This window comes from Sapajus apella, unplaced genomic scaffold (assembly GCF_009761245.1).
Source record: "Sapajus apella isolate SASKATOON/1434 unplaced genomic scaffold, GSC_monkey_1.0 scaffold2, whole genome shotgun sequence".
Lineage (NCBI taxonomy): Eukaryota > Metazoa > Chordata > Mammalia > Primates > Cebidae > Sapajus > Sapajus apella.
Window position 1 is genome coordinate 85083167 of NW_022436942.1, and position 16512 is coordinate 85099678.

The following is a 16512-nucleotide window of genomic DNA, read 5'->3' on the forward strand; positions in this document are numbered from 1 at the left end:
TAGGGAAAATCTTTCCTTCTTTCTCCCTCCCTCCTTTCATCCCTTCCACCCTCTTTCTCTTTCCCTTTCTTTGTCCTTTTCTTCCTTTATGAACAAAGAGGAGGAAGAGAGGAATGTCCTCAGAAGGGAAATAGGTTCAGTGATCTGTAGTTAATTCAGTCGTGTACATTGTAAACCAGCCTCTATTTTAATTTTGTATTCTGTATCTGAAATTCCTAATCACACTTTCACTCCATCTGCCCCGCCCTTCCCCTAAAGCTTTATTTTTCTTTACTATCCTAAGAGTCACCTTTCGTAATTTATTTGGATCTCACAGCTTTAATTTTAAGATGATGACTCTCTATTTCTCTAATGGCAAGAATTAAGAGAAGCTGATGTAATCACAAAGGAGAGGAATTCCACCTACCTGCAGGAGCTGGCCTAGCAATTCTCAGAAAGTAGGAACCAGAGGAGGCAGCCTCTGAGAACTCCAGCCTCTAGGCACTGGGACAGATCCTGACACTGCGGAGGGCCGATGTGTTACAGGAACGGGGTCCTGATCCAGACCTGCAGAGAGGGTTCTTGGATCTCCCACAGGAAAGGATTCAGGGTGAGTCCACAGAGAAAAGTGAAAGCAAGTTTATTAGGAAAGAAAAGGAGCAAAAGAACGGCCACTCCACAGACAGAGGAGCTCTGAGGGCTGCTGGATGCCCGTTTTTATGGTTATTTCTTAATGATATGCTGAACAAGGGTTGGATTATTCATGCCTCCCCTGTTTAGATCATATAGGGTAACTTCCTGACGTTGTCATGGCATTTGTAAGCTGTCATGGCGCTGGTGGGAGTGCAGCAGTGAGGACCACCAGAGGTCACTAGTCGCCATCTTGGTTTTGGTGGGCTTTAGTGTCTTCTTTACTGTGACCTGGTTTATCAGCAAGGTCTTTATGACTTGTGTTGTGTGCTGCCTCCTGTCTCGTCCTGTGACTTAGAACCCCTTAACCATCTGAGAATGCAGCCCAGTAGGTCTCAGCCTCATTTTACCCAGCTCCTACTTAAGATGGAGTTGCATATGTTCAAATGTCTCTGACAAATTCACTCCCCACCCACATGTATGCTTAGCATCTCATGGAGAGAGTTGTCAGCCCTGCTCATGCTTCTAGATTTTCGGAGCAGTACAAAATGATTAAGGAAAATTAGACGGTATTTTACAATTTGCAGTACAGTGAAGGGGAACTTGTTCTACCCTTTACCTGCATTGTTTATAATTTAATAGCACCTTTCTGAATTTCAGCTTTGGTATTTAACTCAAGCAGGCTGAAAAGTTTCTTCTAAAGCCCCGAACAGTAAATTAAAAGTTCTGGTTTTAGAAAAATGTTTAGTGGCTTCAAATTCTGGGTGGCGTTTCTCTGCACAGACTCTGAATAAAGTTACCAATGCCTCCTTTATTGGAAATCTATTTCTGTAAATGAGACCTTCAGTGACCAGTCAATTTTTTCATTTAGAAGTATGCTCTGAGAAGACATGAGACCCTTCGAGCCACCCTTCCAAATGCATGCCCTGTGGCCCCAGACGAGCTCCGGGAACATCAGGAATGACCTTGGGTGTCAAGAACTGATGACTGGGTTAACCCTTCTTGGCGTGGTGGTTTATATCCTTGCGTTTGTGTCTCCTAAAATCTGTCCTACAAATGAACTTGAGGTCATGGGTTAGCTCCGCTAGCCCCCATTCTTGGTCTTATTTCTGACTTACTGAGGAGCCTCTGTTGAACTGGTGACTCCTGCTCAATGTCTTCATACACCTGAGTCATTGACCACATCAGATAGGGAAGAAATAAATCCTGGGTTAAGCAATGAGCAACTTGCTGTTGTTGTTGTTGAGACAGGGTCTTTCTCTGTTGCCCAGCTTGAAGGGCAGGGGTGCGATCATGACTTACTTCAGCCTCTACTTCCCTGGCTTAAGGAATCCTCCTGCCTCAGCCTCCTGAATAGCTAGGACTGCAGGCACACACCACCATGCCCAGCTATATATATTTTTTAAATTTCTTGGTAGAGATGGGGTCTTGCTATATTGAGTAGGTTGGTCTTGAACTCCTGGGCTCAAGGGATCCTCATACCTCAGCCTCCCAAAGTGCTGAGACTACAGGTGTGAACACAGAGCCTGCCCCTCAATAACTTTTATGCGTAATGCTTGGCAACAAATAAAGCAAAACAGATATCAGATTAAATCTCGGAAAACTCATGCATCTCACATTGTTAACAACGTGTGATTCTATTACACACCAAAGATGCAGGTTACCGGAAAGGGTCCTGATCCAGACCCCAAGAGAGGGTTCTTGGATCCCGTGCAAGAAAGAATTCACGGTGAGTGAGTCCACAGAGGAAAGCGAAAGCAAGTTTATTGGAAAAGTAAAGAAATAAAAGAATGGCTACTTCACAGACAGAGCGGCCCCAAGGGCTGCTGGTTGCCTATTTTTAAGATTATTTCTTGATCAAATGCTAAACAAGATGTGGATTATTCATGAGTTTCCCGGGAAGGGGGAGGCAATTCCTGGAACTGAGGGTTCCTCACCTTTTTACACCACACAGGGTAACTTCTTAATGTTGCCATTGCATGTGTAAACTGTCATAACTCCGGGGGAGTGTCTATAGCATGCAATGAATTCTAATTAGCATATAATGAGCAGTGAGGACCACCAGAGGTCACTCTTGTCGCCATCGTGGTTTTGGTGGGCGTTAGTGGCTTCTTTACTGCATTCTTTTATCAGCAAGGTCTTGGTGACCTGTGTCTTGTGCCTACCTCCAGTCTCATCCGGTGACTTAGAATGCCTTCACCTCCTAGGATTGCAGCCCAGCAGGTCTCAGCCTCATTTTATCCAGTTCCTGTTCGACATGGGAGTTGCTCTGGTTCAAACGCTTCTGACACATATATTCTTTAAGCAACAAAACTTCAGTACAACCATGTCTTGGAGTGTCCCTCCGAAATGCATTGTGATTTCTTGTCCTTTAAGCAGGAAATGAGAAATATACGATAACCTATCAGAATGCTTGTGTGACGATGTGTATGGGTGTCTGTGTGTGCCTGACTGTGTGTCTGTGTATATGATTATGTGTGCAACTGTGTGTGTCTTGTGTTTGTGTGTCTGTGTGACAGTGTGTCCATTGTATGTATGTATGTTGGTATGTGACTGCGTGTGTGTGTGTGTGAGACTGTGAGTCTGTGTGTGACTGCATGTGTGTGTGACAGTGCATGTCTCTGTGTTTGATTGTGTGTGCGAATGTCTGTGTCTGTGTGACTGTGTGTGTCCAAGTGCGTGCATGTGTGTCTGTGTGTGTGCATCTGACTCTGTGTGTGTGTCTGTGTGTCTGTGTGTGTATGTATCTGTGTGTGTGTGACTCTGTATGTGTGTGTCTGTGTGTGTGACGGTGTGTGTATGTGTGTGTGTGGCTGTGTGTGTGAGACTGTGTGTGTGTGTATGTATGTGTGTGTGTGTCTGACTGAAAATCATCAATATGAGCGTTGGCGGTCTTTTGGGTACCAATATTGGATGCAGTGAGGCCTCTGAAGCTGCCTAACTAATCCTGTTTGTTCCTTTATTTAATGCTCTCAAGCAAGCATGTTTCTGAGATTTTCTCTTAGTTTTTTTAATGACCCATCTTATTGCTGTGTGCTGTCACTTTTTGTTGCTTTCAGTGTGCTTTTTTGTAACAGGTTTCACATGTGCAAAGTTGCTTTTTGTAAACAACTTTTGAGGAACAAAGCTTTGTTTTCTATGCTATTAAGTTCCATGAGGGAAGAACCTCGTTTCTCTGGGTCTCCTTGCACCTGGCACATAGGGAGGCTGAAAAGAGAGCTCACTAAATATTCACCGAGGGAATAACCAATTCTATTTCAACTGAACATAAAGGAAGAGTAAGTGTCTCTGAATTCGAATGGCTTAACGATGCCTACAGCTCATGGGCTTGAACACAGGGACTCCGTGGGTCTACAATGACTTCTAACAGGTCTAAAAATCGCTTGGTTCTTGTTTATGCCATTGAAAGGTGTACTTTCTTGGTATCAATTCTCCTGTTTTTTCCCAAGACCTCCTTGCCCACTTCTTCTTGGAAATCCTCCTTTTCCCTCTCCATGTGGTTCTAGAGAGTTCTGTTATTATTACACTTTGTGATAGCTTTACTCAGGGATTTCATTTGAATTTTGCTGTGTAGTCAGTTTGAGGAAGAGACCCTTCAAGGAACATGACCACTCATTGCCTTTGGCAGATTTTTTTCTACTACACTTTACTTTAATTACCTTACTCTTATTTAAATTCTTTGAGTGCTCTCCTGTTTCCTTTGCAGCTGTTTACATCCATTTAAATCTCTTCACATCAACAAAGCCACTTATTTTGTCCTGGTAATTTACTGGTCCAGATGTTAGTTACTGCCTATAGGATTTTTTTTGCCAGTTAATTCAAGATCTATCATTTTTCTCTGTCTACGCTGTGTCTCATTTCTTCTACAAAAAAATGTAATGAGCCCACTTTATTAAGGGACAATTAGAAAGGTAGTTTTTATACATCCCTTTCATTTTATTGGGGATTTTTCCTTTCCTGTTGTTCACACCATTGTGGAGAATAGACTGAGGAAATTTACGTCCTGAATGTGGTGATGGAGCGTGATGGTAATTCCTACTGATGATTTATTTTGCTCAGTGTAATTTTTTTCAATTTCAGAAAAAAAATCTCCTTAAAGGATTGTTAGATTGAAGATAATCACAGTTGCATGCCCTCTGCTATTTGTTCCTTTAGAAATATTTAGTAAGCTTTACTAGCAATTGCTATTGATGATATAGTTCTGTTACTGGAAAGGGGTTGTGATCCAGACCCCAAGAGAGGGTTCTTAGATCTCATGCAAGAAAGAAGAGAAAGGAGTCCGTAGAGTAAAGTCAAAGCCAGTTTATTAGGAAAGCAAAGGCATAAAGAATGATGGCTGCGCCATAAGCAGAGCTGAGGCATGGGCTGTTGCTCTGAGCATATTTATCTCTTGATTATATGCTGAGCAAGGGATGGATCATTCTTGAGTTTTCTGGAAAAGGTGTGAGCAATTCCTGGAAGTGAAGGTTCCTCTCCCTTTTAGACTATGTAGGGCAACTTACTGAGGTTGCTGTGGCATCTGTAAGCTGTTAGGGGGCTGGTGGAAGTGTCTCTAAGAGACATTAGTGTATAATGAGCAGTGAGGACCACCAGAGGTCAGTTTTGTCACCATATAAATTGGAGGGAGGATTTTTACTTAGCTATATCCTCTAAATTGTAAATTCTGGGACAATGCTTTTACTTGATTTTGGTGGGATTTGGCTGGCTTCGTTACTGCAATCTGTTTTATGACTTGTATCTCCTCCTGACCTCCTATTCATCCTGTGACTTAGAATGCCCTCACCGTCCGGGAACACAGCCTAGTAAGTCTCAGCCTTATTTTACTGAGGCCCTATTCAAGATAGAGTTGCTCTGGTTCAAACGCCTCTGACGGTTCCTCAAAAGCATGTCACCATTCACCTTGTGAGAAGCTCGCTTCAGAAAATAGTGAATGTCAAATCATCCACAGACTTATTATTTTAAAATACTATTTCATCTCATCAATTATAGTTTTCTAAACTCTTGTTAAAGGAAATAAATTTACATTGGGTTATGAATTCTATGCTTGCTTCCATTTGTTTTATTTTTTTTTTAATTTTTGAGAATAAAGGTGACAGGTGACAGATATGGAAGGAGGTTCTTAAAAATATCTTTCCTCTGCATCTCATTCTTTGTAAACTGACATTTCTAAGACCCAAGAAAGACTTACACTAAGATGGGGGTAATTATGCAGGATCTTTTCACATATTTGATAGAAAAAAATGGCAGAAAGAGACATGCATGTCAGGAGTGGGTGACTGGGGGCTCTGAAGGCAAGGGAAGACAAGCTTGGAATGCTCTTCACCTCCAGAGAGGATCATTTAGCTCTGAGGGAGGTTAGAAAAGGAAACAACGGGCCTGCTCATGTTAACAGAGAAGATAGTCAAGCTTTTCTGCTTGCATTTCTATTTGTGCTTTCTTTTCCTTTTAATTGGCTCCCCTGTTACATTTCTTTCCTGATTTTCAGCTTCTGACGTCATGTTGCACACATGTGGCGTCTATTCTGAATGTGATAAACGTTCTGCAGAAAAAAGTATGTCCAAAGGTCACAGAATTTGTCCGGACTCAGATACTTAGGAAATTCGTAAACCTGGGCCAGTTACAGGGTGTCAGTTTTCATACCTAGAAAGGGACTATGAGCCCTTACTTACAACATTGCAGGGACAGTGGGGAGTCAAATGAGTTACCGAATGTGACAAAACGTGTATGGATACCATTTACATAGGAGATGAACGAGGATTTTTACTTAGCTATGTCCTCTAAACTGTAGATTCTGGTACAATGCTTTTACTAATGTGCTCAGAAAATCATTGGGGGTCTCAGGCAATCATTCGAGGGGCCTATAAGATCACAACACTTTACATAATAATACTGAGGTACCAGTGCCTTTTTCACAGAGAAATCTCTCAGGTGTGAACAGGGTAGTTTTCTACTGATGTCTGGTGATGTCACTGCTGTGAAGATGTCACTGCATGGGGTGTGTGCCTGTGCATTCTTGTTTCTTAAAATGTTCCAAGTCTGAAAATTTAGAACAAAATGTGTACACTTTCAGAAAATAATTGTTTGTTTTTAGTGCTCCTCCTGACTCTCTACTATTTATCTTCAGATTTATCTGTGAAATGTTGAAACCTCATTCTCATTCAATGACATTATTTTGAAGACACAGAGTTTTCCTCGAGCCCGTGAAAGAACACAAGAGATACGCTATTATCTAGCTTTGAAATCATACTTTCCTTTCAAAAATTGATATAGTTTTCTTTTTCCCAAATCTGCAATTTTACCATTCAGTAAGAATTTTATCCTAAAATATCAGAATATTATTTAAAATATGATCTTCTTTGTTTAAAGATGGATAAAACTTCAAAAGTAAGATCTGAAGACTGTCTCTCTCAAGCTAAAACAGCACTGTCTACATAAAAACGCTGAAAAAAACTAAAAATGACTGTTGAAATAGCTGTCCATCTCATGAAAAGGAGAAATCTGCTCAAAAAAATCTAGCGGCTAGGAAGTATAGCAGACAGGGAGGGAGAAGGAGCCATTTGTTAAACGACTTCGAGACCACCCTGGCAAACATAGTGAAACCCCGTCTTTAGTGAAAATGCAAAAATTAGCCGGGCATGGTGGTGGGTACCTGTAATTCCAGCTACTCAGGAGACTGAAGCAGGAGAATTGCTTGAATCCAGGAGGCAGAGGCTACAGTGAGCTTAGATCATGCCACTGCACTCCAGCCTGGGCAACAGAGTGAGACTTCATCTCAAAAAAAAAAAAAAAAAAATTATAGCCAGCTTGCAGAAATGAGTTCTACTGTTCTGTATCACTGTAGCATGATTATAGTTAACAGTAACATATTATACAGTTTCCCTGAATTAGCCGGGCTTGGCCCAGCGTGCCACTTTGAGAAGGGAGGCACAGGGCTTGGGTGATGGGCAGAAGCCATCAGAACTGCCCGGCTTTTTGGGAAACTGAGAGCCCAAAGGCTAACTACGTTCACCTGACGTGAGTGTTGAACCTCAATTAATGTCTGTTCGTCGCCTTTCCTAGTTCTAACCCTGAGCCCTGGGGAGGCAGGAAAGTGTGGCCAGCCTGCTGCACAGCTTTTCCTCCAAAGCAATCTACTGAAATCAAACCTCATTTCACATGCGTTTACGCACATTGCTCAATCTTGTTAAGTCATTCTCCCGGTCCTTAAAGAAGAGATGCTTAATACGACAGCCTTACCTTAAAAAAATTGTATAGTTTCAAATAGCTAGAAGGAAGATATTAAACATTTCCAAGAAAAATGATAGGTAAGTGTTTGAGGAAATGCATATGCTGGTTATTCTGATTTAATCACTCTGCATTGTGTATACACATAGAAACATTCTCAGATACCCCATTAAAAAGTATGACTATTGGTCAATTAAAAAATAAAATTTCAAGTCTAGGTGGAAGTTTAAATTATGAATAAAATAAGAAAAAATGTGTATTCCCCTTAATTTAGTGTTAATTTCTTGTATCATATTCAAGAGAACATTTCAAATACTAACAAGGTATAAGATCGACTTCAATATCATTTTGTGATTAATCTTTTTAAGTTGAAAGAAGTCATTGACTGTTTTTGGTGAAGTTGTTACTGCAATATTTTTGCACCAATATGTGCACTAATACGTGCTCATTAAAGGTCACAACACTTTTGTTGCCGTTTTTCAAATTAGAAGGGAAAAACAAACACGATGCTTCTGAAGCGTAAATCGTGATGTGGTATTGACTAAGAAGGCAAGAGAACGTCAGAGCTCTGCATGCTTGGCATGACTGGATTTCTCCCAGGTGAAACTCTAGTGAAATAAATTACAGAACCTCCACTTTCCCACGATACGGTATCCCGCTGATCAAAAGACCTAGCTGTCAACATGAAGACTGAGTTAATATCTCATATGCAACATCATATGTTTGCCTTGAAAATGGGTGAAGATGAGCTGTGGAACCAGGAGTCAGGGCAGGACCAGCCTTTAGAAATTTCCTTCCATTCTTTGATGAGTATTGGTCAAAAGGAGTGCCACCAAAACTGTAACCGAAGCAGGCGTTATGCCTCCAGGAAAATCTCAAGGAGAAGTTTTGCAAGCAAAAGTCATAGCTGTTGGGTTGGGATCTAATGGAAAGGACGGAGAGAGTCAATCAGTTAGTGTAAATGCGGGAGACAAAGTTCCTGTCCCAGAATGTAGAGGCATCAAAGTCGTTCTAGATGACAAGGATTCTTTCTTCTTTAGCAATAATAACATTCTTGGAAAATATTATAAATCACTATTGAAATGGCATCCACACGAAGCTGCCCACTCCACTGAAGTTCTGAAATCTCTCATCATTTCTGAGTAAATTAATAACTCAGAAAAAAGAAAAACATTCAAAAAATCAAAATGAATGCACCCCTGGGCTTGCTACTTTGCTTATTTTTATCTGGCATGAGCACCAGGTAGCCATCAAAGACTGCCTTTTATGTGATGAAAATGCAGTGGTACTCAAAGAGAGAAATGCTGGAAAAGTTTGTACTCATCGTTTATTCTGGAGCAAGTGCATCGATGCTTGCCTTGGAGGAGGAAAATGACAGGTGGTGATACTGCAGGGGCCTTAGCATAGATCAAAGCAGAGGGATGGAAAGGCTATGGTGGTCACTGTGAGAATCCCTGGCATCACAGCTAAATCTTCTGCTAATGGAAAGATCATTGATTTTATTAAATCTCAGCACTTGAGCATAGATCTCTAAGCCTTTTGTGTCAGAACATAAGGAGATGGCATGAAGCACTTCTGCTGCGTATTGGAGTACAATGCTTATCATAAACAACCAATTCTGTTTTTGTATGAGTTTTTAGTTAAAAGAAACACTATTTTCACAGAACTCCTTTTTTGTATGAAAGATGAAGTGACAGATAAACCATGAGTTATTCAGATTTTGGGATTTGGCAGACATTTTCTCAACAATGAATCAAGTGAGCTGCCTTCAAGGGAAGGGGGAAATTGATGGCATTTGTTACCCAAGATAAAACCTGAACTTTCAAGTAACAATAACAATTTTTGAAACTTTGTATCTATCATCACAAGTTTAATATGTTTTCAATACTCAAAACTGCAAATGAGATCACTGGTGACATGAATAAATATGACTTTAAAAAATATATTGTGAAAAAGAAAAGATCTGAAGAAACCAGTGAACTAATCTCTTTCAAACTTTTACTGCATCATGTTACAAAATCCAACATAGCTAAAATTCAATATGCAAGAGATACCAATGGATTGTAATACAGCAGAGTATGAAATGTATATTGATATAGTTTCAAATTCCATAATACACCTAATAATTTTTTTAATGCCACTTGTTGATTTGGGGTGTAGTATCAAAGAAGAATACCTATATCTGAAAAGATTTTTGAATTCTGTTTTTCCATCTGAGGAGGGCTTTATATTTTAATACACTTCAATCAAAAGAACCTGTCATAACACAGCAAATGAGAAAGCAGATGTGAGAATTCAGCTGTCGTCTCTAAGACATTGAAGATATTTGCAAAAATGTAAAACTCCCATAAATTTTGTCTTGGGAAGTATAGTCACTTTCATAAAAATACTTATATTAACATAAAATATATTTATATTATCTTAAATAAATGCATGAATATTTTTTAAAATTTTAGTTTTAGTGATTAATACTGTAAATGCAAATACACATATAATACACACAAACAAAAGACCTTTAGAGTCATCAATAATTTTTAAGATTATAAAGTGATTCTCAGACCAAGAAGATTAATACAAGATGCACTAAAAATTATAAACTACATTTTATCAACAGCCTTTGCAGTCTATCTAGGATAGAGTAGAATTTTAATAACTATTTACTGAGTGAATAAAAGAAATGCATATCTTCAGGCCTCTATCTCACAAAACATGTAAACATTTATGATGCAGTATTCTCTCTCTCTCTCTCTCTCTCACTTAAAGTAATGCTGATTGCTGTAACAAATAAATCCAAAATACATAGTAGCTCAAACTTGATAGACATTTATTTCTTTTATTTCTATGATTTCTAATATCAAAGCAATTGTTCTTGATCACATATGGCCCTCCTCTAAGTGGTCATGAGAAACTCAGCCCTTTGTGCTTTGTGATTCTAGGACTGTCAACATGTGGCTTCCAACGTGACCATACTTGTCTGAGTCAAGCCAGGAGAAGAGAATGATTAACTAGAGAAGATGAAGCTGTATTTGAAGGGTTCTGCTTCAGTGTGATACATATCACTTCTGCTCATATTATTTTGCTCAAGTGGCCTGGGACACCATGTCTAAAGGACAACCCTAGATGAGGGAATGTGGGAATCCAGTTTTAAAGGGCAGGTACGTTTATAGAATTCAGAGACATAGTATATAAATGAATGGAAATATCTAGATTTTGGCTCCCATTTAAATACTCTGTTTAGTGTGCTGTGCAGTTAAGGCTAGGAATTGTGTGTGAAGAGTATCAAGTTAAAAGTCTTTTTTTTTTTTTCAAGGTTTTAAAAAATGTAATGAGCCAGTATGTCTGTATTTTGGTACAAAATTTCTCCCCTGCCTCTCTTATCTTCACCGAAATCTTTCAAGCACATCCATTTCTTCAGTCATTGAACTTATGGAGCACTCACCAAAAATATGATCACATAGTGTTAATTAACTTTTGGGGGGAAAAACTGCTGTATGGATTACTTGAGAAGAAAAATTATCAAGTTTTGAAGGCATGAAGTCCACGTATACTTAAAAGCAACCAGGCAAATTTTAGTACTCGATAGATAGATATGCTTTTATTAAGTTTTTGATTTTGAAATTTATGATACATTTAATGAGATTCTTAGCACGAAGATAAAAACCAGTTTGTTCTAATTTAAGCATAAGACAATTTATTGGACACACACTAGGGATTTACTGAATTGCCAGGTAGCTGGATTTTGGCCCATCAATGGGCAATCCAAGGCAATCCTGCAGGACGGAGAGCAGGAAACTTCCCAGCAACCTCTTGTCAGAAGCCACCTGGAAAAATGAAAGGGACCTTGAGAGAATGGAACTTGGAACATCATCAAGCAATTTGTCCTTCCACTGAGAAAGAGGTACCTTGTGGGTTTAGTTAGGGATTTTTACCCACTTTTTAAACACCGGAGAATAGGTAGGAGCTGTCTTAAATTCTCTCTCACACACAAAAATAAATTGAGGTGCTATTAAGAAGAGAAAGAGGTACTAAAAAGACAAGAAGAAATGAAAAAAGAAATATCTGCTCTGTCTTGTGTTGCCTTATCTTATCCTTAATTCTGAGCACATAGTTCTCTCGCCCACGAATATATCAAATCCACATTATTTTGGTCTCCCTCTGACAGCTCATTGATACTATGGGCAGTGCACATCATTAGGAAACATATTTCTACATCTCCATGGGACTTCAAAACATGGCAAAACAATTATGTTGTTGTTATCATGACCTAGAAATAGAAATTCCATTTGACTCAGCAATTCCATTACTAGGTATATATCCAAAGGATTGTAAATTGTTCTATTATAAGGATACATGCACACGAATGTTCATTGTGGCACTGTTTACAATATCAAAGACTTGGAACCAACCCAAATACCCATCGATGATAGACTGGACAGGGAAAATGTGGCACATATACACCATGGAATACTATGAAGCCATAAAAATCGATGAGTTCGTGTCCTTTATGGGGACATGGATGAACCTGGAAACCATCATTCTCAGCAAACTGACACAGAAACAGAAAATCCAACTCCGCATGTTCTCACTCATAGACGGGTGTTGAACAATAAGAACACATGGACACAGGGAGGGGAACATCACACACTGGGGTCTGTGGGGAGAAAGAGGGGAGGTACAGTGAGGGGCAGGGAGTGGGGGAGGGATAACATGGGGAGAAATGCCAGATACAGGTGATGGGGAGGAAGGCAGCAAACCACACTGCCATGTGTGTACCTACACAACTATCTTACATATTCTTCACATGTACCCTAAAACTTAAAATGCAATTTAAAAAATTTACAGTTGTTTTTTCATCAGGACCTAAATTCAAGCGAAATAGATGCAGTCAATTGCTAGAAGGAGCTCCAGGTTTATATTGCGTTCATATTTTCCATGGTGATGTATTTGAACTCACTAAATGCCCCCCAAATCTCAGTTTTATGTTTTATTCTATTTCCAATGTGAACATTCTGTGAGACTAACTGATTCTAGAGAAAGAGAAAGAATGGTAGAGATTTTCAATAAATTCCACCAGGAAAACTTTTTCTCTTTTTTTTCCCTTCTCTATTTAATTGAAAGCCTGAGCTAGAAAAATCTGTGTAACATTCAATAGGTGTGATTTTATAATAAAGGACAAAGGCTGATAAATGTCCTATTGTTTGTACTTCCCATTATTAGGAATTGTTTAACTATACATTAGCCTTCCTATCCAGACAATAAATGGAGTCTCAATTTCTCTCTTAAGAAAAAATATACACAGTTTTCTTCTGTCTAATTAAACTGCATTGTCATCTTAAGCCTCTGGTAAAATTTAGTGTGGGCTCATCTATATTCCTGTGGTGTAAGAGCCTAGTCTGCACAGTTTGTATAAAATGGGCTCCGGGTTTAACACGATTCGTGTTTCCCAGACTCTTTGCTGAATGTAGACTGCACTCCGTCTACAGGTCAGTTTGTCTTTAACGCGCACAGTGAAATTTCGAGGTTTAACATGTGAATAGCATATGCAATCTGATCACATCAAAATTATTTAAGATGCTTTTAGGTTTCTGTGTGTGTATGCCTGTGTAAACATATATGTATGTATACATACACAAACATATTATGTATTAATTAAAGTATAATATATGTTGATTATATGTATCTATATTGAATCTGATTCTTCAATCTCATATTCATCTATAGTCTACTTCTTCCCCCATAATTCATTTATCATTTTCTGGCTCTTGGGAAATTAAATTGACCTCCTTCAGGCCCCTCTAACAAAGATAATTAACTCCAATATACTTTAAGTTTGACTCCAGATTTTTAGCAGGCTTTTAGCAGATTCATTTCGGATTGATTAGTTGTTAATGTAATTGAGTAATATAATTAAATATTATTTAACGTGGTAAGAAGAATGAGAGACGTTATTTCTATGAAAACTTCCTTGGATACATTGGGAAGTCTGGATAAATATAAATTGCTGAAAGGAAAGACTATAAAGTTGGGAGTAAAGAAAACAGCGTTCAATTTTGGAAACAAATGATGAAAACATCCATGGACTCTCTATCCTGATTGCTTCTTACGTGTCGTTAGGTTCTTAAGTGGCTTTAAGTGACTTAAAGCTGATCATTACAGCAAATGAATGATAGATATATTTTATCCACGAAAGAAGATGGAGAACTCCAATCAGCATGGCAGACCAGAGAAAAATTTCTGTGCCTTGTCATGGTTTGGTTCCCCGATATAAAACGTGAGTTAAACTCTTGGCGGAGGTTGGTGATTTGGGAGGTGTTTTCAAGAGCGGAACTGAAAGTGGGTTTAAGGAGAGGAAAGAGCAGGATACAGACGGGAAGAGGCCACGTGGTTGTGAACACTGGGAAACCGGGATTTTTACTGGCTGTATGGAACACATATCAGAATTTCCCGACCAAGGAATGGAGGGTTGGAAGCATTTATCCACCAACACCCACTTCCCATTAATTTAGGGATGCCCCCCTCATGCATTATCTCCCCTGTACTTCCAGGTGGCACCTGTGCACAGGCTGACAGAGCTTTGCTGTGGCATCCTCCCTTGGGGTGCTGGCAATGTGATCTCGGCTCCATGAGTGATTGCCGCAGCCTTACAGGAAAGGAAAGAGTAGTCAATATACATTTGCACAGTTTAAATTAAAGTAAAATGCCTGAGATAAACATGTATCACTTATCGTGCGTCGTCACTTTAATTAACATTCATAGTTATAGTCTGAATAGGCACAGGTCTTCCCTTATAAACAAGTCGTATGCAGGTTTGCAAACCTTGACAACATGATCCATCATACGTTGAGAATTGGAACTCACTGCTGAGCATGTGTTCTTTCCTTCGGTCAACAGAAGTCGCATGCTTTTCTCTTGGCTGAGTGTTTCCCAAATCCGTGTCTTTGCTAAGTCCCCTATACCTGGAACCTCCACCTTAGCCCTCACACGCTGATAAAACTTTCTAACTTTCCCAAGGCCTTATCCAACATCAGCTACTGAAGTCTTCCCTGAAAGACATCAGCATCTGTCTCCATCTAAACCTTTGAAACACTGTGCTCGTGTGACTGTCATGGCACTGAGCACATTCTGCCTCCACCCCTTATGTCCGTGTATCCCCTGTGGGCCATGAAGCTGTCATCAAAGATGCCCACATTTTACTTGTCATTGCATGCTTATGGTTCTTGGTGACCCCAGGATGCTGAATATACATGTAATCTTTTATTAGATCTGCTGCAAAAAGTCATCATCCTTATGCATATGAGAAGAAAAACCCCAAAATGTAACTTTATAGTAATTTATGACTGGAAATTCACATATTACAAAATTAACAATTTTAAAGTGAAAGACTCAGTGGCATTTATATATTCACAATATTGTGAAACTACCTTCTCTAGTTCCAAAACAGTTTCATCATTTCAAAGTAAACCATTTACCCATTAAGTAATTTATTTCAATTTCTCCCACCCTCCGACACTTAAAAGCTTCCATCTGCATTCTACCGCTATGGATTTATCTACCTGGATGTTTCATATAAATAGAATTGTACATATGTTACCATTTGTTTCCGGCTTCTTTCACTCAGTATCATCTTTTCAAAGTTTATCCATGTTGTTATGTGTTTCAATACCTCACTCTTTTTCAAGGCTCAGTAATATTCCACTTATGGCTATAACACAATGTGCATATTCATTCATCCACTGATGGACATTTGGGTTGTTTCCATGTTGCTTTCTATGATTACTGCTGCTGTTTTCAATTCCTGTGGTTACACAACTGGGAGGAGAATCACTGAATGATATGTTAATGATATGTTTATATGTAAAAGCTAAAGCCACAAAAGTTTCGGAAGGAAACGTGACTGCAAATCCTCATGATCTTAGCATAGGCAGTGGTTCTAAGACTTGACACCAAAAACGCAAGAAACCAAAGAAAAAAATAAATCGATTGGATTTAATCAAAAATAAAACTTTTCTGCATCGAAGAAAACAATCAAGAAAGAGAAAAGATAAGCTACAGAACATTTGCAGGTTGTAGGTCAGATAAGAGCTGGTATCCAGAATATGGAAATAACTCTTCTAAGTTAATATTAGAAATATCAGTTACACATTTTAAAGTGGCCAATGATTTGAATAAATATTTATTCAAATAAAATATACAAATGGCCAATAACTACATAAAAATAAGTTCAATGTTATTAATCATTAGGGAAATCCAAGGCAAAACCACAATGAGATACCCCTTCATAGTTACTAGGATGGTTATAAAAAAAAATAAATAACTAAATAAACAAATAAAAAACACTTGTTAATGAGAATGTTAGAAGTTAGAACCTTATATTTTGCTTGTTTCACTGTGTACTGGCCTAGCAACTGTGGAGAACAGTTTGTCAGTTCCTCATATGTTAAACATAGAATTGCATGTGACACACTATTGCATTAGGCTGGTGCAAAAGAAATTGCAGTTTTTACCATTAAAAATAATAACAAAATCTTTCAATCAAACTGAAAGCTTGGTGCGTTTATTTTCAAATTAAGTGATAGGATTTTTCGTAGCTTTCTGAGACTCTGATTTACATTCACTATTATTTTATCATTATTAAAATTAATGATAAAAACCGCAATTACTTTTGCACCAATGTAATAT